This window comes from Neophocaena asiaeorientalis, unplaced genomic scaffold (assembly GCF_003031525.2).
Source record: "Neophocaena asiaeorientalis asiaeorientalis breed wild unplaced genomic scaffold, Neophocaena_asiaeorientalis_V1.1 scaffold504, whole genome shotgun sequence".
Classification (NCBI taxonomy): Eukaryota; Metazoa; Chordata; class Mammalia; order Artiodactyla; family Phocoenidae; genus Neophocaena; species Neophocaena asiaeorientalis.
The window spans coordinates 2,100,343-2,127,147 of NW_020174438.1; the positions used below are offsets into that span (position 1 = coordinate 2,100,343).

General features: G+C 42.9%; 1 protein-coding gene across 9 annotated transcripts in view; it reads right to left on the reverse strand.

The window, feature by feature from the left end:
- The window catches only part of TEAD1 (TEA domain transcription factor 1), a 262,390-nt gene that overhangs the window by 79,218 nt on the left and 156,367 nt on the right, over positions 1–26,805 (reverse strand). The window contains exon 1 of one of the 9 annotated variants that reach the window (XM_024757062.1): positions 10,008–10,013. The exons of the other annotated variants lie outside the window; for them this stretch is intronic. The gene's annotated coding sequence lies outside the window, so the exon portion shown is untranslated. Of the gene's footprint in view, positions 1–10,007; positions 10,014–26,805 lie in introns of those variants that run through there. 9 annotated transcript variants of the gene reach the window in all.

The following is a 26,805-nucleotide window of genomic DNA, read 5'->3' on the forward strand; positions in this document are numbered from 1 at the left end:
TTACATGAGCAAGATTACCTTTCTTTTAAAAGCCTGTGTTCTTTCTTTCATACCATGTTTCAAGCCACGAAGAGTAATTAACTTGAAGCTGCTATGTGTTCCTTCTTGCCCTGCCATAAGGAATATTGCTGATTCAAATTACAAATTCAAATTCCACTAACACTAAGCATCTACTGTGAACTCAAAGCAGACTGTTGATCACTTTATTTTTTGTGAATTTTTTAAATGACGATAAGGGTGGTTTTGTGCACAGAAAACATTAGTCAGGTTTACCTGGCTTTAGAAATGTTTACTTCATTTGTTCAGTCATTTTTTGAAAAACCTTAAATGCCCTAGCTCATTTTTTAAGTTTTCAGTTCAACTTACAGATCCTGTAATTTTTATAATCACTTTCAAAGGGCCATCGGATTAAAGTTTGGTCCATTTTACAAACCTAGTTAAACTCCTTCAAACATTTAAACTATGTTATTTATAATCTATAATTTATTTAATTCTTTTAAATATTAGAATTGTTTGATTTAACTTACAAAACCTCCTCTTAAACAACTCTTAGAAACCTAATAAATTCTCTTAAGTGCCCCAATATTGCTTAGAAATCTAGTTAAGACTTCAACCCTCCCTAAAATCAAGTCTAAGTCTGTTACTTTATTGCATGTTTTAAATTGGAAATACAGGCTAACGTGTTATGTGCGCCAAATTATTTTAAATATGCATACTGAAGTACTCACATGCACAAATCCTTTAAATAAAAAGTATTAACACTATGGCTCTGATTATATTAAAAACTTCTACATTCAATTCTAAATCTTCCCAGAATTATAATATGCTTACCCTTTAAGGAAACAAGTATGTCATTCCAAATGATTTTGGAATATCTTTTTGGGTGCCTGGGGTTGTACTTATTTTACTAGGTTCTGAATGAATTCTTATTAGCAACCCTGATAGGACTTTCTGAGCCCTATTTATATTTCTATAGCATGGCCCTCCAAACGGGTTGGATTCATACAATTCAAAGCCTTGGATTTGAATCATGGTACTAAGGTACAGAATTCTCCAATCAAGGACAGGGAACTCAGGGACACCAAACATCACGGATGTAACTGGCAGTGGGGCTCTGGTCCATACAACACAGTTCTGTTTCACAGCCATGAAGAATGCTGGTTATTAGAAATGTTAACCCTCATTTCTCTAACTCTCGCTTCCAAAAAAAAATACACATGTACACATATAGTGGTGCTTGATCCAGTAAACCTTACATTACAAAAGTTACTTTCAACTAAGTTAACTTTAAAGTTAATCATGACATTCCTAAACTATTCCTACAGTTATGTGGGTACCATCTCTCCCTGTGCCTTACATGATGCCTGTCTGGTGTATCAGGGATATAAAGACAGCCTAGCCTGCCGCCCACAAGGAGTTCACTGTCCAAAACAAGGGCTAAGGTAGAGGAAATCAGCTCTACGTGTCAGACAGCAACTGAAAGAGGTTCTAGTAACATATGTGGGTAATTAGCCACAAATAATTCCAGAAATCTAGAAAGCCTTCCCCAAAGTACTGGAATATAAGCTAGCCTTTAAAGATAGATTACATTTTCTCCAACATTATAAAAAATTTCCAACATACAAAGTGAACACTATATACACGACATACCCACCATCCAGATCCTACCTTCACTTTTTCTTTATTCGCTTTATCACATGTCACTCCATCTATCCACTCTTCTACCCGTCCACCGAGCCATCTTATTTTGTTGTTGTTGCATTTCAAAGTAAGTGGCAGGCATGATAACATCCCTGCATCCTTCAGTGTGCATATCATTAACTAGAGTGATAAGACTGATTTTGATAGGCAGAATGGAGGGGGTACGCTGAAGACCCTTCTAGACAGAGGAAGCAGCATTTTAAAATATATATACAGAGGAAACTGGGGCTCCTAAAAACCAGGCATGCTGACCCTCAAGCTCCCTTGACCACTGCACACTTTCTCTTTCTGAGCCCAGGAATCTCCAGGTTCTACATTCACAGCATCCATGAATCATCTCCTTCACTCTTCTCTATAAATACCTGTAATAGCTTATAGAGCTGAGTGGCAATGTCACACTTCACCACTAAGTGTCATTATACTACAGCTTCTCTGCAGCACAGAATGTCCTTTAGAAATGCACACCCTATCACTTCTTCAAATCTGAGATGCAGCAGCTGCAGTTGCCTTTGCTTTTCCCACAGGCAAGAGGCAGCAGCAAAGGCAAACAGCCTGACCTGTCGCTTTTATACTGTGATCCTCACTAAGTGCTACGATCCAGTTTTTATTTTCTTTTTCCTTTCTCCTAAGTGACATAACACAGTTGAAAGTGAGCCCATCATTGGCTTTTCCAGTCTCCCAGATTGCTGTGAAATTTCCGCTAAAGGGGCAAGAGAGAGAGAGATTCCGACAGAAAGGGAGTTTGCGCTGTGCTTGCCTTACCCAGAGAGAAGACTGGTTAACAGTTGTTGTGGGCTTGTGTGTAATGGGATGTGGCCTCAGGGTCATGTTTGAGGCACAGCAAATGCAGGGTCTGTGGCTAGAAATTGTAGCCCAGAGACACTCAGCTTTAACAGTGTAAGAGCCACTTTGTAATTGAATGGAGTCAGGGAGCCACAAAGGAAGAAGTAACAAATGGAACCTCTTCTTCCCTGGCTGCAGCCGGGTCTGAAGGCTAACACATACTCCGGCCTGGGGAAGGGGCTTTAGTGTACTCTAAGGAAACCTCTGTTAGCCCTCTCTTTGCTGGGAGGGACATGGGAGGATTCCCCCACAGGTTTTTCCCATGTTAAAAGAACGAGAATCAGATGGAAAACTCAAGCTTCTTCTGACTGCTAGACCAAAGCTGTATGAAACAGGCACTGATGCTATGGTTGTAGCCATATGGTCTTCCACACCCCCTCACAAGCCTTAACTTGGCCCAAGGGCACTATTAGGCTGTTCCTTGTGAAGACCCTAAGCTGTCTGAGCTCTGTACCTGAACACACAATTGCTTTCATGGCCTGCATCTCCTTGCCCAGTGCTGCATGTCTGGATTCTGCCCACCTCTCAAATGCCTGTCCTTCATGAGCTTTCCAGCTGGGAGAGGTCAGGTCCCCTCTCCCTAAACATCCACAGCCCTTGACCTTGGCCTCTTTACTGCTGGCTCGTATATTTTCTGCCTTGTATTTGATCGTTTCAGCACACGTCATGGCTCCAAACAGAGCATAAAGTCTTTAAGAACAACAACCAATGAGGGAACTCCCGGGTGGTCCAGTGGTTAGGACTCTGGGTTTTCACTGCCAAGGGCCCGGGGTTCAGTCCCTGGTCGGGGAACTAAGATCCCACAAGCCACGCCTTGAGGCCAAAAACAAAAAAAAGAGCCAATAACATTCATCTTTTCTCTGCCTCCCCTTCCCAATCAGCTCAATGTTTATGGAATGAATTGTCATCAGGAGCAGAAAAGAGGCTCCTATGTCCCTACAATCCAGTTTGACACTGAATCATCAGCATAAACTGGAAAAAGATGACCCAGTGAGAAGAAGCAAAGAAAGATGTCTTCTACGAGGTGACAACACCACAAGGCACGATTCTGTCCTCCAACACCAGCAGCAATGCCCAATGAGAGAGCGATTTACAACGGACTTTTCTTGGGTAAGATTCTATGAGATGGTGTTAAAATACTTTCTAGCTCTGGACCTCTCTGTATGACCTGAGGTTCATGTAAAGGAAAAAGTATCTTAGAATATGAAAGCCAACAACCAAAAAGCACAGGTGTAGGGTACACTGCAGGAACCAAGTGTCAGCTGCTAGGGAGAGGTCTACAGAACGGGGATGTTGGATGAACCTGTCCTGCTGAAGACCTGGGGCGTCTGTATCTATGGATACTCCCAGAGGAGGCAGTAGAGACCATTCACTGACCTGTGAGGAGTTAATAATTAGCCATTTCTCACACACTGCTTCATCACCCCAGCAACACTGGGAAAGAAAGGAGGTCTACCAAAGCTGGCCAGTCACCCACCGCACCTACAGGGCACAAGCAACATGCTAGGATTCTGGGGGTAAAGAGATGCCATCTCTGCCTTCAGGGAGCTTACATCTGTGAAGGACTCTCACCCGTGAGAACGGACTCAAGTCACCCTACCCCTCTCCACGCCTCTCAATCATGGCACGCATCAGAGCTGACAAGTTCCATTTATCTGAATGACTGCATGATGAACACCTGCCTCCCCCACTAAAGACAGGAATTTCCAGAGGAGCAGAGACCTTGTGTTTTCGCTCATCGCTGTGCCCCCGGTGCCAAGAATACAGCAGGTCCTCAGAAAGTATACACTGATGGAAAGAATAACTGAATGAGAGGGATAGAGAACCAGAGTGGGGGAGGACTACAAGGCTTAGATTGGGGGTAAATGAAGGCGCACTAAAGAGCATTTGAAATGGTCACAGAGTGTTGTTGCCAATGAGGAAGTTTAGACACCAGTGTCTCAGTTAATCCCCAATATAAATCATTGACCAAAAATCAGCACCAACCAACATGGAAAATCACCAGAATGGGCCAGGCAGCCCATTCTGCATTGCCAGAGGCTGGTACTGCATGTTCCCCATCTAAAGTCTTACAAAATGAACTGGTAGCCTTCAGGAGGTGAACACTGGCAAGTCTCTAAAATAAATATCCTCTGTCTACACTCACCCAGAGGCTTACAAGGAACAGCTTTAGAAGGAAGAATACACACACGAAGGCTGTGTTAACCCTGGTTGGTCAGAACTTATTCCTTGAATCCCTTCAAAACGCCTGGCAATAACCCAAGTCCCAACCTCTCTGAGTTCCCATCAGTCAATGGCAGCTGATAACATTATCAAGTGATGGCTCCATAAAACACCGTGGTCTCCTTCATCTTAGCTAACAAACTACACATTTGCATAAGACTACAAGGGTCGAAGAGAGACGAGCAAGTAAAAATGTCTAATGTTATGGATTGAATACAAACAATCCCTCCATGTTGAATTCTTTTTGTTGTGTTTACTTCCAGAAGGAAAAAAAATATAAATGAAGAAAATTTTTCTAATGGCTTATTCTTTATGAAGCAATAAAGAGATGCTACACAATCACCTTTTTAAAAAAAAAATTATTTACTTTATTTATTTTATTTTTGGCTGGGTTGGGTCTGTTGCTGCGCGCAGGCTTTCTCTAGTTGTGGTGAGCGGGGGCTACTCTTCATTGCGGTGCGTGGGCTTCTCATTGCGGTGGCTTCTCTTGTTGCAGATCACAGGCTCTAGGTGCACAGGCTTCAGTAGTTGTGGCTCGTGGGTTCTAGAGCTCGGGCTCAGTAGTTGTGGCGCACGGGCTTAGTTGCTCCGCGGGCATGTGGGATCTTCCCAGACCAGGGCTTGAACCCGTGTCCCCTGCATTGGCAGGCAGATTCTTAACCACTGCACCACCAGGGAAGCCCTACAATCACCTCTTTAATCCTCTACCTAGCCTTAACTATGTTATGCCTCTAGTTGCTCTTTCTAATCCATCCTACATACAGCTACTTGAAACACACCTCTGGTTCAGCCACTCTACTGCTTCAAGACCTTCTGCCTATAGTCTAAAGGTCAAATTCCTTTAGTATAGTGTTCAGTATGGTCCCACCGTCTGGCCCTACCTTTTTTTTCATGACACACCATCATCACCTTAATCCATTTTACTGCCATCAAAATGCACACCTAGCTTTCAGCTCCCTGAACCATCCTGCCATTCTAAGGTTTTGCTCACAAGTACAATATCCCTTAAGGTCACCAATCAAAAGCCTTCCAGGTCCAGCTCAGATACTCTTTCTTTCACAAAACCTCCATGAAAGGCCTGAAATATGCACTAGGCTTGGAGTGTGTGAAGAGGAGTGAGCCAGGGAGCCAGGTACCTGGAGCTCACCTCACAGACCAGTGGCTGGGAAAGACCACAATACTACAGAGCAAACTGAAACCAAATACACTGAGTTAAAAACAAGCTGCCTGGGACTTCCCTGGTGGCACAGTGATTAAGAATTTGCCTGCCAATGCAGGGGACACGGGTTCAATCCCTGGTCTGGGAAGATCCCACATGCCGTGGAGCAACTAAGCCTGTGAGCCACAACTACTGAGCCAGAACTCTGAAGCCTGCGTGCCTAGAGCCTGTGCTCCACAACAAAGAGAAGCCACCGCAATGAGAAGCCCGCGCACTGCAACGAAGAGTAGCCCCCGCTCGCCGCAGCTAGAGAAAGCCCGCGCGCAGCAACAAAGACCCAACGCAGCCAAAAGTAAATACAAAAATAAATTTATATATTAAAAAAAAGAAAACTGCCTTGTATATACAAGTGGGGTGAAGGGAGATGGCTTGACTCTGACTGAGAAGTAGCACAGATTCCCCATGCTGCCCTGGGCCCAAAGTACTTTACTTCATGGGTCAGGGCACTGCCCACATTGTGGCTCTAGTAAGAGTTCCTTGTGTAAAAGACCATAAGCTCCTGAAAGGTAGGTTCTATATCTTCAGCATTTTTGTGTCCCACACACTCAAGGATGTTAACAGACTCTAACCCTGTCGACCCCAGTGGCAACCTAAGTAGACCCCCTACCCAGAGGCTCTCAGGAGAGTGTTCAGTCCTGACAGTTCCTGCCATTCATCTTGTGGGCATTCACCTTCTCTTTCATGCCCACATCTGATTACGTTGCTTTCCTACACCAACAGGTCCCCATCCATTATAAGAAAGACACACACTCCTTAGCTTGTTACCTAAGGCTAACAGCCCGTTCCTGTACTGCTATAGTAGCTTCATAGAGTTCCCCTAGCCATCACTATGCTTTTCCACACCTCTATGTCTTTGTGTAACCATCTGTCCTTAAATGTTCTTCTTCTTCTCCTTTGCCAGCAAAACTCCTATTTATCCCTGTAAGCACCAACTGAAGCATTTCCTCCTTGACATCTGGGAGCTTTCCAAACTGAGTTAGTCGTTTCTCCTTCGTATGCTCATGTACTGAGCAGATAGCTCGGCTGCTGCTACACTGCCATTACTTACCTACAGGACTATCCAGTCCCCTCTTAGAATAGTGACTGCTCTATGGACAGAACCCATCTGGTTCTGACTCCAGATCTAGCGCCTATTAAGTAGGTGCTCAGTAAATGTTTTCAATTAAAGGAAAAAAAAAAATGAATGAGCTCTCCTCTTCCATATGAAGAAAATCAGAAAAAAAACAAGATCTAAAAAATGAGTACCTAAATTGGATAACAGCATTGTCAATACCATCTGAAATCTGTAGGCCCTTTTACAGTTACAACTATTTTAGTGAGAGGCGGCACAATTCTCCAGACTCTCGTCCTGAGCTCTTAGCTTGGCTCAAGTGTGACCAACACATGCTCTTTTCCTCCTCACCCCTCTCTCCCCCTGATGACCTCCACATGCCACAGTAATATGGACCTGGTCCAAAAAAAAAGGTAATCCAACATTAACCCAGGAGAGTCCTGTTAATGAAAAACTTTGGTAAGAACACTGTTTATTTATTAATTATTTGGCCTTAGAGAAGTGTGAAATCCACACATTTGAAGTGCTAAAAATTGCTGGTCTTTAATGGAGATTCTTTAATAGTGGCATTGCTGCAAACTTTTTTTTTGGATTCAGATGTATCATTGCCTAGATCTTCTCTGGGAAATTTGAACATGTACTTATTAGCTGTGTGAACATGGGAAACTTGCTTCACTTCTCTGGACCTCTTTTTCATTACTTGAACTGACATACATGGTTTCTGTCCAGGATACCATACCACATGGCATCTAGTATAAACCTACAATGTTTCTACTTTTAACGCTATAGAAATGGAACATCTTTTCCACGCTACACTGAAAATGTCCTCAAAATCTTTGCATTCATTACCCTAAATCATCCAAATGATATGGCCATAAAACCTGTTTCTAAGTAAAAGGAGCCCTTTATTGTGATATCTGAATATTAAGAGGGCATCATGCAAATTACGTAGTTGCTACAATAATCTTTTAATTTAGAATAGATTCTTCCTTGAATAAAATAGCAAGAATTAGGTTTTTGCTAAGGGCTAAATGAGGCCAAAATTATAATTTGTGGCAGACTGTAAAATTACCTCTATGAATAGACTGCAGGCATTGCATTAAATGTCCCAACCATGTCATCAATGGTCATCATGCAGAAGTAAGAAAGGCCCTGTCTCAACCTAAAATGCAAGAAGTCCAACATTCTAGAAGTGGAAGAGGAGGCCACTTTGGTTTTGTATATTCTCATGGTAGTGGTGGAAATTTTGGAGCAGGACCAGGAAGGAACTTTAGGAAGGATCTGATGGATATGGAAGTGGTCCTGGATTCAGGGGTAGCTTTCATGGCTATGGAGGAGGACCTAGAGGTGGCAATTTTCTAGGTAGCCCTGGTTATGGAGGCTATTAGCCAGAATCATGGTGGAATAAGACATAATGTTATTCCTTTAAAAAATTTTTGTGGGTGTGTAGAGTTAAGAAGCTGTTGCACGTTTATGATTTAATAAAAATTATTCTAAAGGAAAAAAGAAAATAAACAGCATGTCTCCCACTGGATTTCCGGAATTTAGTTGTCAGTGTAAAAACACAACTATCATTAGAAGAATTAAGCATCAACTTCTGAAGTTATATAGCAGTAGCTATACAAAGGTGAGTTATGCAAGCATTAAAATCCAAATGACACTCACATAGGATTACTTGCTGCTTAGAAAACATAATATTCGATAAAAAGAATTCTAAATGTCTAGGCACTTAGTAATTCTTTTAAAAATAATATGGAAACCATAACATAAAGAACAACATTTTAAAAAATGCACTCAAACCCAAGAGACTGAAACTTGGGGGGGTTAAGCTAAATGAAATAATATTGGATGACAGGTAGGGACGAAGTGAGATAAAAGAAAGCGAGACAATACCTACTGTGTGAATACCTACTGTGTCAGCACTATTCAAAGCACTGTGCTTATACATGAATACATTTAGCCTTCATTCCCACCTTATTCCCGTTTTATAAATGCTGAACCTGAGGTTCAAAGAAGAAACCTGCCCAAGTTCCCAAACCAGTTAAGTGGTGGAATTGGGATTTGAACCCAGCTTTGTCTTCCAAGCTCATTATGCTTAACATCAGACCAACTGCTCTGAAAACAGCCTCTATAATAAGTTAACTTCTCACAAGATCATTACTAAGTGCTTAACCAAAACAAGATCTTAAAGGGGGCCCAACCCAACCACAAAGTGGATGGAACTGTAATATACCATTTTAAAAGTCCATTCACCACCTATAATACAAGATAAAACCTCACCTCTTCATGCCTTCAAGGCCATCATAATCTGGCCACAATGTAGTCCCCGTCCCCTGTTCAGTAATATCTGTTAAGTATCTTCTATGTAAAAGGCATTGCACTAGGCACTGGAGGAGATACACACTGGAATAATAACATGTTCTCTGCCCCCAAGGAGTTTAGATTTTAGAAGGAGAATTGAGGCAAGAAGCCACACGTCTGTAATAAAAGGCAGAATATTTAGAAGGAGAGGAAACATACTGAAGAACAGTTTGAGAAAAGTCCAGAAATGTTTCCTCCCGTGGTTGCCACGTTCTCTGTCATTTACCCAACTGCGCTGGACGCATTAGACTGCTCTCAAAATCAGGAGTATCCAAAGGCAACAATATCATCAACGAGAAAGCAGTAGCCTATGAAATGGGCTTTCATTTTAGCTAGTGATCAAGCAAAACAAAGAGATTATTAGCTCTTTTGGTTGAGTTTTAGATTCAGGAGAGTTAACCCATTTTTATTCCTTTTAAATTTCTAATTACTCAGGTAATATGCAATATATTCTCTGTAAAAAACATAACTGTTACACATACAAGCCCACTTTTTGCCCTTTCTCCTGCCTCGCTCTACAGAGCTATTGTGTCCGTTGGGTGCTATTCCCTTTGTGTAGATTGACCTGCCCTCGCCCCTCAGTCCTGTCCAAATCTGCTGAACACTTACTTCTGAGTTGTCAAGACCCGGTTCCAAAGGCACTCCCCCAGCTCCGTGACAGTTTGTTCTGCCTCTTCAGCTCAGCAACCTCCATGCAAACTAGCATAGTGCTTGCCATGCACTCTTCCTGTGCAAGTTTTTGCTCCCTTTTTTTTTTTGACAAATTAGGAGCTTCTTTAAAGCAAGGCCCACGTCCTGTTTCCCACAGTATCCCCCGGCCTCTAACTCCTGGCATTGTACTCAGAGCTTGCTACTTAATGATAGCACTGCTGCTGATTTTAGCCACTTCTTGGGAAGAAAAAATATATTTGAAGAGGTGACATCATGGCACACAGGAGGTGGTGACAATGTTTTCTTTGAAGAGGCAGGAAGACAGGGAGGGAAAAGGAACAGGAAAGACAGAAAAAGCACTGTGCTGGCAGGACTGGGATATAAAGAAGAACACAAGAGTTCGAGGAACTCACAGCCCAGCTGAACGCTTGTGAGCTGCTGAGATACCCATGCACCCCGAGACACCTCTCCTCTTCACAAGCTCCAAGAAACGGACAAGGCACACGTGATCATAACTGAGATACAGGGGGCAAAAAAGGACACTGAGTGACTGCTCCATTCCCTAGTGGACAGGACCCGGAAAACTTAGAGCCTTTCCCTCTTCAAAATTAGCTTGCTAAAGCCACTCTGTTTTTAATTCTTGTGATCTTTAAGATTTATCATCCTGCCTCAATTCACCACCCTCACAGAGGAGAACACTCAGTATTTAACTGAGAAAAACAAATTTTCTAAGAAACGGCTAGAATAAGTTAGAAAAAACTGGATAAAATGGAAACAAACCAGCTCACTCCGGGCTGTATCCTGGGTAGCCATGATATTTTTTAAAGACAGGGAATACGGACAGTCGACGTGGCTTCATCTGCAAGTTCGTTCACCACACACAAGTTTGATTTTGTAAAAGGCAGAGCCCAAACTACTCTTGACTCCAGCCCTGAAGGCTGCTTTGCAAAGATATCTCAGAGTGAAATTATTCAGCAAACCCTTGGTGGATAGAAGGTTCCACAAGTCAACAACCGCTTAAGCAGTTTAAACCAACAAGCAAGATGCCCTCTATTTAAATGCTATGAGCGAATCTATTTTAAGCCTTTAAAAATCCTTTGGGCAGGTGTTTAAGCTGTGTACAGACTGAGCCTGGGGAGGCTCTGGACGAGGGGGAGGGCGGGCTCCACTCTTCATGCAGGCAACATTTTGTTCAGACAATCTTCCTGCAGCAGGTCATGTGACAAAGGCCAAATAAACAGCATCTGGGGATTTTCAATTACAGACCTTCGCCCAGCATGCCTGCACTGTAATCTCTACCAGATGAGGCTCAGGCCTCCCTATTTTCAATAATTCACACACTGTGTACACATAACATGACAATAAGGGCATTCACGGTGCAGCCTGATTCGCAGATCAAAGCTAGCAAAGGGCCAGCTGTAAGCATGCTCTGCTGCTGGATGATTCGTGCTTTTCACGGACTTGGAAAGACGCTCTGCAGGACCTGGCAAGCCGGCCTCTTTCCTGTGCGGTATGCTGAGCAAACTCTGAGCATGAACCAGGCACAGCCTCCTGGGATGTCCAGAGAGGCAACTCATTCCATGTGCATCTGCAAGTAGTGGGCAGCTTCAAACTCCAGCCTACTCAACAAGCTGCCTCTCGGGAAAAGGTTGCCTTGGGCCGGTGCAAGAGCCATGCAAAACCTCGCCCACTCCCAGGAGCAGGTGGTTCTTGAAAACGAGCCTGTTCTAAAAGGACGGTAAGGTTCTCCTACTTAATGAACCCTCAGCCAGGTGCTCCGAGTTTACAAACCCAAGGGCTGTGGAGTCTCCATTCAGCCATCACACACACAAGCGACTCAGACGCAAACTACACGGAGGTATCTATTTAACGCATGTTACAGAGCATTGAGTCTGGGAAATAAAAGAGGACACTCTATTGTTGTTACCAAAATCCCCACACGTTAACTCAATTAACTTGTGTGTGTGTGGACCAACGCGTTTAGCCACTGTGGGCATGTGCACGCATGCGTGCCTGAGCACTTGAAAAGCATTCGGAATGCTCAAGTCCACAGCATTCCACGTGCCTACTGCCCTGCAGGGAGAGCTGCAACCGGAGGAAATAAGGACACCGCTTCCTCATATAAAGATTTCATACCCGTCAATCAGGGTAGGACCCCGGAGAAAGCCGTAATGGTGACTTCCTCAGCAGCAAACACAGGCTGCTCACAGCTGTGAGCTGGGCGTCCTTACCCCCTTTTCTCTCTCATTCAGGATGGTTTCCTCTTAATCACAATAATCCCAAAAGTGCTAAAACATATCAATCGTTGGGTAAGCCCTGCCTACAAAGGGCCAGCCGGCTGGCTTTTATGGCCTTGTTCAACAGCAGCTGATACTTCATTCAGTGACAAATCCAATTTAGCAGTTACAAGAGGTTTAGCATCCCTGAAAAAATACTGGGGTTGATCTGGCGCTCTGAAGTCAGCAAATGCTCCACTGCCATATTGTTGCGGAGATTATTCTGCTGTCATGTCTGGGTGTCTACAACCAACTGTCTCGCACCTTCTCTACCCTTGCCCCCCACGAGCTGACGGTGATGCTGGTGGCAACAATTTAATCCCCGGATAAAAATACAGGCAACAATCATACTTGGAAACTGACTAAATAATGTGACTTTACCACTGCCCTCCTCTCTCTCTCTCCCTCTCTCACACACACACACACACACACACACACACACACACACACACGAGTAACTGGCTCCACTTTTCAAAAGGAGGATTTCTACAATACCTTGAAGGAAAAGCTATGGGGAGAAATTAATTTCACTCCAACCTTTGGATTCTGGATCAGCTCTGAAGAGTAAAAGGAGACAAACAACATGTAAAGATTTTACCCTTGGACTGAAATTCGTATTATTAAAAAACTCTTGCAGGACTAATGTGAAGACCTGGGAATTAAATTCTTTACATTCATTTTTAACATCAAAATGTTAAAACAAAGAAAGGCGTTGAGCCATGGTGGAAGGAAGCAAATAAACTGACAGAAAGAAAAATTAACTTTTGAATTTTTAATACACGCAATATATACATATATATGCATATATATACTTTATAGATTATTATATAAATTCAAGTTAAAAGAATCTCCAAAGAAAATAACTCAGATAATTTAGCTACAAAAGGGATACACAACCAACAAAATGCCATTTTTAAGCAACAGCACAAAGTAATTTACAAAGTAGAATAAAAGGGAAATGATCTAATAGGAACATGGGCTGATTATTCCTTTAATATTAGACTTCGTAGTCAACAGTTGGTTTTTTATCCCAGCTCCAGTTTTAACGATACCAAAAAAAGTGACCACAGAGACATCTGGTTTAAAAAAAGAAAAGTTTTCAGTGCCATAAATGAGATGTGCAATTGTGACTGGCAAGATATCAACAATGGAATATTCCATAGAGTTTTTATTTCATGTGGTTTTAAAACTTTATTCTTTTCTCTGGATTTTTTAAAGCATACACTGGAAATTAAAACAAAAAGCAAACATCCAAAGCCTGCAGACTAGAGAAGACATTTAGCTTCTGCGAATAACAATCCATTAGATTAATATTTTGTCAATGTCACTTATCACAACAAAAGCAACGGGATTTTATAATTTACTCTAAGTCTGGATTGATTAAAATTCAAAAAACCACGGCAAAGCTATATTGAATTTTGTTTGCTGCATTGTAATTACTTACTTTGTAGCTGACTATAAACAGTGTTTTATTACAGCCACAAAAATGCATTTAAAAACTAACAGTAATTCAGAGACACTAGAAGGACCAAGGGAACAAGTCCCATCACTTCTACTCTGAACATCAAGTTAGTCTCTACGTTAATGCGACATCAGAAAATGGGGACCCATGATCTTTCTCCATTCTAGGGGACCTGTGGGTCTGCCTAAGTTGCCTTCCCTTAGAGCAGGGCTCGGACCCCCTGAGAGCACAGATTTGGCACAGCCAGATCTATGCACCTCCTTCCTAAGACAGAGAAAGACTCTCACTTGGCTCCAACTCAACAATGAGATAATAGAGGCTGCCAGGCATGATGGATGACTTAAAGGCTTAAAACTACTATTTGCATCCTCCAGATAAACAATTAGATGGAAAAAAAAATTTTTTTTCTAGAGGCAGCTTCCAATACTGTTAATATACCTGGCAGGGGAGAGTTAGTTTAGTGAAATGAAGACTTACTTTAAAAACATTTGTCTGAGCCATTTTCTGAAAGTGTCTTTCTGCAGTGGAAAGAAGCAAACCATCCATTTCGGATAAAAAACCAAGTTTAGAAGTTCAAAAGTTAGAGATGTATAACTCCCTTAAAGTTAGTATCAAGGTTTTCAATGCATTTGATTACTTAATTTTTCCATTCCCTTATTTTAAATCCATAATTCTTAAAGGCGGAATAATAAAAAATTCACTTATTGGACAAGGCAGGCAGGCATAAACATGATTTAAGCATGAAAGAGAGGAAACAGCCTTCACACGCACTTGCCAGAGAAAAATTGGTGGTTCTGAAACAGCATACAGGCAATTTTCTGGAGCTCATGAGGATCCAGGGGGCAATGCCTGAGAAATGACAGAAACATGTTTGAAAAGTCAACCTGCATTTCTCTAGAATGAATTTACAGGACAGGGCAGGAGTACCTCTGGAAGTTCACCAAGCCTCCATTAATAAATGAGGCAGCAGTGCAGTTTCCATGGCAACAGAGACTCCAACTCTCCAGCAAGCTTAGTGCATAAACGCCAAAGGTTTCTCCTCAAATCTCAACTTCCCGTTTCCAGGTGCTGACAAAACCAAACATACTTTTAAGCCTGGAAAAACAGTGCAGGGGTTTTGAAAAGGGATTCTCATAACACTGGCTTGGTCAAAGTGGTGTGGCAGCTTCACAGACAGAACTCTGCAGCTCCATCTTGCTATAACAGAGGCCTGGAGCATGATTTTAAAGGGAGTTAAGAGCCCCCTGAGAATGTTCCATGAGTTAAATATATTTGCTGTACTATTATAATGTGTTACGACAAGTTATATATCATTATAATAGGCTCCCATGATTAACATTAGTCTGACTGTTTTTTCCTTGCTCTGTAGAAATCATTTGAGGATAGGATCAGCTTGCTCACCAGTATGGGCACCTGAGGAAAACTGACTGCATTTCTTTAACATACGTAACCTTGAAGCTTATACTTCATGATGTCATGATACATTTTCAAAGGAGACCTTTCCAGAACCTTCCATATGAACAGGGAAGTGTGGTGCAGACCTCAGAACTCTGCCATCAACTAGTCACTGACTTTAGGGGACACTTATTAACCTTTTTACGCCTCAGTTTCCCCAAAGGTCTAATAATGCTGTAATTTCACAATCATGATGAGAACTCACTGCTTTTACATTCCTTCCAAACACAGGCAGTCAGAGAACACCAGAAAGCACTGGTGTCCTTTGATCCTCCACCTTCCATTTCCCTCTGAACACTGAAAGAGCTGAGTCTCCAAGGTCCAAACCAAAGGAAGATGGCATACTTCCCAGTAAATCCAAGAAGCTACAAGAAGGGCTACTATGCGAGCAGTGGCAGAGGAAGTGGAGGTATGGAGGGATTCTTGGAAAAGCACAAGAGAATTCTAAACCAACCCTCCAAGAACAAGGCAAAAACAGCATTCAGCACAGAGTTCTCCCTGGAGAAAAATGATCAAGGAGAATAAGTCCAGTCTGTGCGCTCACGTAGGGAACACACTTCTTAACCAGCATCCGTCCCAGTCACCTCAAGGGCTGTGCTAAGAGGACAGAGACACTCTCTAAAGCCAACAGCTTCTGACTACCACCGTACCTTATGGGCATGACTTGGGTACAGACAGCTGAGAGTATCAAAGGAGGACAAAAGGCAGCTTTTCTGTACCCATGGAGCTTACAGTCTACCCTGTGGCATACAAGAGATGCAGGTAGGAAGAAAAGGCAGATCCACAGGGTTTATGTTTTTAAGGGTTTTCCTTTTTAATTCTGTTCCCTTGCCCCCCAACCCCTTTCACACAGGAATAATCTAGTTTTAAGTCCCTCTCTGCATCCATATAATAGTGTAACTTCCCACACGAGTACTGCCTTTAGCATGTTATCATGCTAAAAGGCTTTAGCAGACAGTAACAAATTCCTGACAGCTCCGACGATAACCTGAAAAGAGAAAAGGTTTACCATTTCAATTTTCAGACAGGTCTGGCCTGGGGACAAATCAGTTGAAAGACAAAGAGGGTAAATTTCCAGTATGACTCCCCTTGTAAAAACCATAAAGTTACTATCCAGGGGGAACAATCAAATGTCTACCAGAACTCTGAAAGCCACTGCATATCTAATTCCATTCCAGTCATGAAATCACATACAGGGAGCCGTCATGTATGTATAAATTCCCTTAATATGAAGCCTGTGTCTCATTTTTCTACCTCTGAGGAAAATGAGGTTTCTGGTGTGAATGGGGCCGTTCTCTCCCTGAAAGGAGACATGCAGAGAGCTGGTGTACCTATTAACATAGCCAGCATCCCCAAGTTACATGAAGAGCACAAGGAGAGACACAATGACATCACTGAACCCTAGACCCAGGCGTCAAGGGCCAACAGATGCTCTTTCATGTCATGATTAAGAATATAAGTAAAAGTGGAGACAGAAAGACCCTTACTCAGAAACAACCATCCCCATTATATGAATTTTGACTGACCTTTCTGTACAATTTAATTACAGACCCTTCAGCGTGAATGAGCAACTGGGAGTATTTATTTAGCTTGGTTTATGAAGTGAGTAGCTAGAGGAACAGCAGAAGATGAGCTAAGTTTGCTATAGTGAGACAGCCGTGCCAAGAGTCTAGACTGCATCCTGCAGACAATGCAAAGGGCCATCAGATGTGCTCAAGGAAGAGAATGCCTGAACATCCTACCTGGGCTTTGAAAAGCTAAATCTAGCTATGGAATGAAGATAAGAAATCTAGCTATGGGACGCAAACTAGACTGACGGGGCTAATCGGAGGCAGGGAGATGGGCAACAGTTCAGGTGAGAAAGGTGATGAAGGCCTGAATTTGGGGAGTAAACCTGAAGAGAGCAGGAGAGGAGATGGAATCAAATGAAGAACTGCCAGGTCTTCTTGACATATCTGGTGTGGATGGGAAGAAACGATTTCCATGGCAGCTGATGTTCTTTTTTTGTTTTTTGCGGTACGCGGGCCTCTCACTGTGTGGCCTCTCCCGTTGCAGACCACAGGCTCCGGACGCGCAGGCTCAGCGGCCATGGCTCACGGGCCCAGCCGCTCCGTGGCACGTGGGATCTTCCCGGACCAGGGCACGAACCCGTGTCCCCTGCATCGGCAGGCGGACTCTCAACCACTGCGCCACCAGGGAAGCCCCGGCAGCTGATATTTTTAGCTCCAAGATGGTAGTAACAACTTAGAAACAAAGAATACGGGAAAATCAGAAGACTGGAGCAAAGGAGCCAATAGGTCTCATTTGGGGTATTTTCATTTGAGAACACAAAAGGATGTCCACGTGGAGCCATCCAGCAAGTAGGTGGATGTGCAGGGTTGGAGATTAAGAGACTCAGGCTGAGCAGGAGACACAGGTCCAGTAGTCTAGAGCCTGCTGCTGGTAACCAAACCCTGAGAGCAATGAATGACATCCAGGCAAGAAGTGTAAAAGAAACAGGGCACTGCGGAGAACTGACAGAACAGAAGAAAAGGAATCAGCAGAAGAGGCAGAGAAATCGAAAAGAGACATGTACTTGGTCCAGTGATATCATGGAAGGCAAGGATAGATGAAGCTGAAAAAAGAAGAGTGCTATAAAAAGTCAATGATAGGACCTCCCTGGTGGTGCAGTGGTTAAGAATCCACCTGTCAATGCAGGGGACACGGGTTCGAGCCCTGGTCCGGGAAGATTGCACATGCCGTGGAGCAACTAAGCCCGTGCATCACAACTACTGAGCCTGAGTTCTAGAGCCTGCGAGCCACCACTACTGAGCCCGCGCGCCACAACTACTGAGGCCCGCGCGCCTAGAGCCCGTGCTCCGCAACAAGAGAAGCCACCGCAAGGAGAAGCTTGCGCACCACAACAAAGAGTAGCCCCCGCTCGCCACAACTAGAGAAAGCCCGCGTGCAGCAACGAAGACCCAACATGGCCAACCAATCAATCAATCAATCATATAAAATGCTAGGGAAAGGTCAAGTGGGATGAGAACTATGAGGATATGTTACACGGCACATTAAATTACATCTCTTCAATGCTATATAATAAACATCCTCACATGCAAAAGTAGTTGTGGTTAGAGGTGAGGCCCACCCATCAGTTTGGTCTAGTTCAGTTTGCTTCTCAAGTGGGATTCTAAGGATCAAGGGGCCCTTCGAGATTTTTACACAACTCATATGGTCTCATATGCATAGACTTTGGTCACTGACCTAGGAAGTGAGGGAATGAATAGAAACATATCCAAAAGCAGCTACTGAATGGTGTGTGGTCTGGGAGAGAGTGTGGACAAAGCGGCGCCTGTATCGTGCAGACCTTTGGTAGACAGTAAGGGAGGTGAGGCACTTTCCCAGACGGATGCAAAGACTGGGGGTGCAGGGCGATTACACTCCCTGGTCAATGGCAAGCAGAGCTAAGCTATGGATACAAGAGATCATCAGTGAAGATATTCTGTGAGAAAATCAGTTATATGTATTTTACAATAAAAAGCATGTATATTAGTATTTATAAATTGTGTGCTACATGTGCTTTAGATTAGTAAAAAGTTTAATCAACACATTGATTTTGTGTGTCCATGTGCGTGCGTGCGTGCGTGTGTGTGTGTGTGGTTAGTTGATTGAAAGTATTTACCAGCACACCACTGGCTATCACCTCTTTATTCCAGTCACTGCTTCTAAAACTTTCACCAAAGGGGCAGCAGGTTCCTAAATCAGCAAGAGATGGCACATTTGAGGATCCTAAGTCACTCCCTTGCCAATGAGTCTCTCAAGGGTGCTCCAACCAACTCGCACAAGTTAGAAACCCCACAATCATGCCTGGCTTCCCCTTCTGGTTCCCAATCCTTACGCAATCATTCAGTTACATAAATACCCATCTCTCAGGCCTGCCTATAGCTCCAACCTTCCCTGCCTCTTCTTTCGGACCTTTTGAAGTAGCCTAACTGCTTTCCTTATCATCCATCTCTCCCTGCCCCACTCTCACCTTCCTTAAGGCTGTAACCAGAGTGATCTTACATAAAATAACAAGTCTTATCATATTACCTTCAATGTCATCTTCCTATCCCTGGGCTTTCTATCTTGCAGACCCCTACATCAAGAATGCCAACCCTTGTTGCTACCTGCAAACTTCTATTCATTTTCCAATAAAGGCTTCCATGACCTACAATTAATGATTCCCTGCTCAGGCTCCCTACACCCACCCTGCGCTCAAAACCACATTCTATCATCACTGTTTCCACAACCACATTCTCTACTGGTCTAGGTACTAGAAACTAGGAACTAGATAGCAGGAGCTTTTTTCTGTAACTCCTCTAATTCTCAGCCTCCAGGATCCCACCTAGCACATAGGAGATGATCAATAAATGTTGACAGAATGAATGGACCAGAAATGTACACAGAGTACGGACTGTACTTCCTTCTGAGGCCTACAATATTAAAAAAAAATTTTTTTTAATAAATAAGTTGGACGGAAAATACTATTTTGAAAAAAAATATTATTTGGGAATTGTCCTACATCTATGAAAAGCAGTGCTCAGAGGTCTTTCATGAGTTGCTTGTGTAGTGACATGTTTGTTTTTCAGGAGAAATTTGTAAGCCTGTTTTCAGAGTTTGAGCCACACGGATTTTCTGTTGAGAAACCCTTTCATGCCATGTATGTGGTTTCTCATCTACCCAAGCCTCATAATGACAAAATCTTATCACAAAAACCAACCAGAAAACAATGAAAATATTTGTAACCATAATGCCTAGACTTAAAGGAACTCTCTCAGCTACTTTAATATTAAACAGAGTCAGAAATGTTTGGCTTTAGAAGACACTGTAGGGATAACTTCAACAATTTCAACTTTCTTTGCAGATGAGAAAATTAAAGCAAAGAGAAGCCAAAGACAATGCCCAAGGCCACACCACTCATGAGTTTACAACTGGGCAGAACTGACGCCTCCTGACTCTGAGACGGTGCTCATTTCAGAACCACTCTATGCTAAACCTTAGTTTTGTACCGATTTTCTACTTAGATGTTAAAATTTTTCTTTGAAGTCCATGTCATCATTAGCATTTAGTAAATGCATAAAACGGGCCCTTAACTTTGCTTCCAACAGGATTTAAATCCAAAATTCTTCTTTAATTAGACAGAGAAAGTTAATCTGGATATATCTGGAATTATGTCCCAGAGTCTATTCTGATCACAGTCACAAAATCAAAAACTTAAAGGTCGATCCTCCCCTTGAAGGATCAGTGGCCTTGGAATGTTCTTGGAGGCCACACAGCATTGTCTACATTCAATATTATCCGAGGACAGTGCAGTGTTCCCAGTGCCCCTCAACAGTGGAATCCTGTCTGTCATACATTCCTCCTGAATGTATTCAAAGTTTCACAAAAGGAGGTCCCATGTTCACAAAGAACCCAAAACTTTTGTTATTAGGACTCACAGGGACATGTGGTATGTCATGAGGTAGAGTAGTGTTTTCAAAATCCCATAAGCATTGAAGAGAGAGAATGAAATACCTTCTTTTTTAACTGGATTGATAATATGGCAGAGATAAGAGGAGGCAAAAAAGACTAATTTTGAGTAAATCCACAAACATGAAAGATGACATCTGCTGTCACTTGAGTCCTTGCTTTACCCCATGAAGGGTTGTCTACCAGGGCGGTGATGGCTCATCCCTCCTGCGTTGCCCCTCAGCCAGGCCTGGCCCAGGTGCACACCTACAGTCTTCTGCTGGGGGAGGCATTCTGGTGGCCCTTCATTCATAACTTCAACCTTAAAAACTTAGAATCCTCTCTGCAACTACACAACTTCTCTGACTCGTTCTCTATGGATCATTCCTTCATCCACAGAATGTCTGAGCCAATTAAATCTCAGCTGTTAAGATATACAGAGTAATAGAATTTGAAATGTATTATGCAACTCTGTCCTACAAATCCTTCCTTGTAATTTCTAAATGCATCTACACTGCAGCACTTGGGAAAATACTGAATAAATCTACATTTACCCTTTATGATTTTAAGCTTCCTTTAATGTTTCCCTTCAACTTTCTTCTTTCCGACGGAAGGGGTCTAACGTCTTCAGCCCATCCGAAGGCGATCCCCAGGATCATTTTCACGGCCAGCAAGCGTGCTCATCTTTTAACATCCTCCTGCAGCAGCAACATAACACTGGGCATGACATTCCAGGGGCCCACACGAAACAACTGGACAGGACATTCAGATAAAAATACTGATACCAGATCTTATATACAAGGCAGACTTGGTGGTTTAGAAGGAAGGGCCCTTGGCCTGGGTATCTGGAGACCTAGTTCAAACTCCAGTTTGAATTTGTCTGAACCTCGATTTTCTTGTATGTAAAAAGGGTCTAAAACTCCCTTATAGAACCGTCGTGAGGATCAAGAAAGAACATTTCTATGAAATCGGCTGGCATGGTCTCTGGCACATATCAAACACACTGTACACGTCAGATGAACCCCAAATTAGCTATAAGTAAATTCACTTCTCATCACTATTATAATTTCTCATCTACATTACTGTAAATGTGACCTGAATGCAATTACTCCCTCAGGCCAACAGAAACAGGCTCACACCCCTCCAACATTCATCACTGCCAATTAAGTGAGGGCAAAGAGAACGTTCACGCCTCTGCAACTTTTTGTTTCCCTCAAAGCACCACTGCACCTATAGAAAGAGTGGTCAAAAAACATCGAAGGCTAATTCACAAAAGAAGAAACGTAAGTGCTCTGATGAAATGAGAAAAGGTCCATCCTTACATATAGTCAAGACAATACAATGTTTAACAATTCCTTATATTTGGTTTAGTTTGTTTCTCTTTTCCCCACTGAGAAAACTATGACAGACATCTCTGAGCAGCTTCCTTCCCTGCCCCAATATTCAAGATACTATCCCTAAATTAAATTAGGAGCAAAGATTATTTTTAAGTCTTCTGATACACATAATCAAATTGCTACCCAAAAGGGCTGAATCAATATATTAATAAATACTCCCAACAGCAATACTTGCTCCTAGGAACATTAGAAAATGAGTACAGGCAAAAATGGGTATTTTCTTGTTGCTTTACATTGTATTGTTCTGAGCAGAACACAAACAAACATTATATTTAACGGGAATGGTTTATGCTATACCTTAAGAAAGCAAGATAAAATATACATATAGGATGATCCCAACTTTGTAAAATAAAAATTAAGTCATGTAAAGGAAATATATCAAAATGTGGTTGGCTCTGGGTGATAGGAATTATAGGTGGATCTTTTCCCCTTCTTTATTCCCCTACTTTTTGTTTGGGCAATCCATCTCACTCCTGCACCCACCTGTGGAACACATCGCCTGCAGAGGCAGCACCTGTAGGTGGTAGATGAGGGCAGATGACAAACCCAACCAGAGCAGTACAGGTATGTGGGAGAGAGGCTACTCTGTCAATCCCATTCATAACCCCGACTCTCCACAGATAAAAGGGGACTGCATCCCATCTTCACACTGAACACCGATCACAAATCCAAGGACAAAATACACTGAGTTCTAATGAGCTGACACAATTCAAGACTACAATTCATGCGTGCATGGCATTCAAATTCAGATGGAAGGAAAAGCAAGCTATTTCTAAACCCAGTCATACTGAATTATCCACCACATCCTCTTCCATGTCCTCTGGACCTTCAAACATGTAGCCTAAGATATTTCTCCCTTCCCTCTCTTCCTGACCAACTCCTACTTCCATGTCAATTCCCATCTTAGACAGCCCTTGCCTCCACTAAGTCTGCCCTGACCAAGACTGGGGTCACACACAGGGACCACCACCGACCCATGTCAGTAACTATTAACGTGTATTATAGACTAAATCGTGTCTCCCTCAAGATCCATATGTTGGAGCCCTAACTCCCAATGTGACTGTATTTGAAGACAGAGCCTTTAAACAAGTAATTATGGTTAAGTGAGGTCATAGGGGTGAGGCCCTAATCCAACAAGACTGGTGTCCAAGAAAACGAAGAGACAACAGGGATGCTTGCACACAGAGAGGGGCCCATGTGAGGACACAGGGAGAAGGTGGATATCTGCAAGCCAAGAAGAGAGGCCTCAGGAGAAACCAAACCTGCTGGTACCTCGATCTTGCACTTCAGCCTCCAGAACTGTGCGACAATAAGTTTCTGCTGTTTAAGCCACCCAGTCTGTGGCCTTTTGTTACAGCAACCCTAGCAAACCAACAAAATGTGTCTGAAGCTTCCAAAGAAACTCTAAACTCACTGAGGGCAGCAGCCACATCTGCCCTGTCCACTACTGAGGGCCCAGGGCCAGGCACAGGGTAAGGGCTCAATGAAAAATTAACACATCTTAAAAAAGGAATAACAAATAAGAAATATTGAGTGTTTGCAGAAATTAATAATAGTTTCAACCATGCAGCTCTAGAGTGTGACAGGAATGGCTACGTTTCATATAACAGCCAAGTAGGCAAAGAGAGGAATGAGAGGGTAACCAACCATGTTGGTCCCTTTTATTCTAAACAGTTTTTAAAGTATGCTTGCAATGTAAACTCCTAGACATTATAAATAGTTAATTTCAAGAGAATTATGGATGGAGAGTAAGTTAATTAAGTTGTTTGCCTTTTTGCACTAGGGTATATGCGAGTGTGCCTGGCTTGAGAAAGAGTCACTATGGGATGTGCAGCATTAATTAACTTGGGCTTAGCTGCTGAACATAAAAAAAGCACACATTAAGCCTGAGTTAGTTGTATTTAAGGAAACTACACTTCACAACACTTTTCAGAGGTGATCTTTGCCAAAGAAAAATAGAGCTACTTTTTCTTCTTATGACAAATGTGACTTTTTTCTCCACCTTTACCCTGCTATGTCCACAATACGGTGAAGGTTTTTCAAAATAACACTTAAGGCACAGAAACTAGGAGACGGAGTACCCAGCCTAAGAATGGGTTGTTTTCCAAGGCCTGAAGTCAGAAACTGAACTGCCCCTGGAAAGACAATATGCAGAGTTAGGTTTCCAGCTCATCTACAAAATCTTGATGAGCTCATAAATCCAAGACCAGTCTTTCTATCCAACCTGTAAAAGTAAGACTACTAACAGTGATGACCTGTGTTTTTTCCTGAGGTGCGAAACAGAAGAGGGAGTCCTCTCCACTTTTTCCCCAATCTAGTAAGAAGTAACGATTGCTTTCTATCATCCTCCTTTCCTAGCTTTACTTCCTTCCCAAATCCTATTATCTTTTTTTCCCTAGGTCCCAGGTACTCTACCCCTAAAGTCTACTAGGTTCCAAAATTACCAAGCCTTTTCTCTGCTCCCATTCCCTCAGTGTAATGATCCCACTTGGGGGTTATGAGGAATCAATCTGATTGACCTCATTTACACTACATTCAGTGCCCTGTATTTGTCCTAACAGGAAGAGTAACATTTTAAGAGAAGATTATAATGACTCTCAAATAAAACTCCAAAGAGCAACATTGAGGTGTTCATTCATTCATTCATCCATCCATCCATGTAACAACTGATGGTATAAATTTTACCATTTAAAAGCTCACTGCCAAACAAGTTTATTCTCCTGCAAATATGAAAGCGTTCTGTAAGTATAAAATGCTAGACCTAGATCGGGTAGTAAAACTATTGGCATCGCCAGGAATCTATCCCAAATCAGTGAAAATAAAATATTATCACAATGGCAGATCTGCTGCTTTCTAGTTAAAAAAACAAACAAACAAAAGAACCACAAGGTTTGATAATACATATATTCGCCCCTGGTGTGTTGGCACATTAGCTCCTGCCCTCTTTCTGCTACATTCTGAGCACCCGATGCTCTGAGTTCCATGGAAGTGACATATAATCACAGAGATAATGGCAATCTCATACAACTAGAGAATCAAAGGCAGGGTAAAAAGTCACAAAACTCCATTAAGCATTTTCTCTACATATACTACTGTATTTACACTCCACCTTTCCGAACTCGAGAAGGAAGCATCAAAACATTATCTTTAATCAGTAACAGGTATCATTTATTAAGTGCCTACTGTGTGCCAGCCAATGAGCAACATATTTCCCAAATAGCCCTCTCCATTACCACAACAGTTCTGTAAGACAGGTACTATTATTATTCCCAGTTTCCAGATGAGGAACCTAAGCCTAAGACCAGTTAAAGAGCTCACTCAAAGCACAAAGCTCATAGATGGCAGAGCTGGGATTTGAGCCCAGGTCTGTCAGAGTGCACTGCCCTTAAAAGGAGGTTGCATCAGATGTTCGCAAGTCCAAAGCTTCCATGGATATCTGTTCCAGCCGCTGTCCAGCCTAAGTAACAGATGACCTAAAAAGGATGAACGGTCTAAGTAAATCAAATGCTAGAAAATCTATTCTGCGTAATTCATACATCACCCTCCCCCATCCAAATGTGAGCTGAGTAATTTATCTTTCACACCTCGAATGGCTTGTTTTACACCAAACTGTAATTATCCCCCAACACTGGTTGCCAGCCACTTGTTAACACTGGCTATAATACATATTGCTTGACATCTAATTTTATCCAAGTCATCTTTCTTGAATTCAAACCTTAAATTCTCATTCCTGAAGATGTACCTACTGCAACTCAATTCAACAAACATTTATTAGGTCTTTACATGATTACATGTGTGAAGCATACAGATACAGCCCTTGCCCAAGGCTAACTTAAAGTCAGCTTGGGGAAGAAAGGAACCAAATGTGTAAGCACCAAGGAGGCGGCGGCTAATCCCGGTTTGAGAAATTCAGAGGAGGCACCTGAAAAGCGTTCTTGAAGAATGAGTGGGGACTTCTAAAATGGCTAAATAGTACCTTGGACATAATAAGTAACTCTGTGTGACTAAAAGAATAGGGGGAATAAACAGTGGTGATAGGTTGTGAAATTTTTTATACTTGAAAAACTTTCTCCTGCAGGGAAAAGGGATCCAAAGATTTTCTCAGCAGCATAGGGACAAGAGTAAATTTAAGTTTCAGGAAGATGAAACAACGTATCCAAACATTTTTGGGGGTGTGACTTAGTTTCTAGCTAAGATATAAGACAAATCCCACATTTGTAGACTCTACGTGCCTAGTTTCTTGGGTTGCTAATGATGAGTATCAAAAAACCAGGTTTCCGTAGGTGAACCTGTAGAAGGATCATTATTAACGTGGTTCCGAGAGCGCGGCTGCGGACCCGCCCGCTCGCGAACGAGCCTCTCCACCGGTGCTGCGCAGGACGGGAAAAGGAGGGGGAGGGAGGAGACCGGGAGTTGGCACCTGGCGCGAGCGCGGATGGGCGCGTGCGTGCGTGCTGCCGCCCCGGGCGGCCCGTCGGGTCGGTGGTCCTCCGCAGTGGGGAGGAGAGCGAGAAATGGGTGGCCCGAAAGAGGTCGGGTTGGGAGGGTGGCTCCTCGCCTCCCTCACCACACCCGCCCGCCTGCGCCCTGGCGCCTCCCCCGGGGCAACACCTTCCCCGTCCTCTCGCCGTATGGCCGCGACCGTCGCGGTGTTCTCCCGCCCGACCTCCCCGCCACGTCCCTCGAGGTTTGGG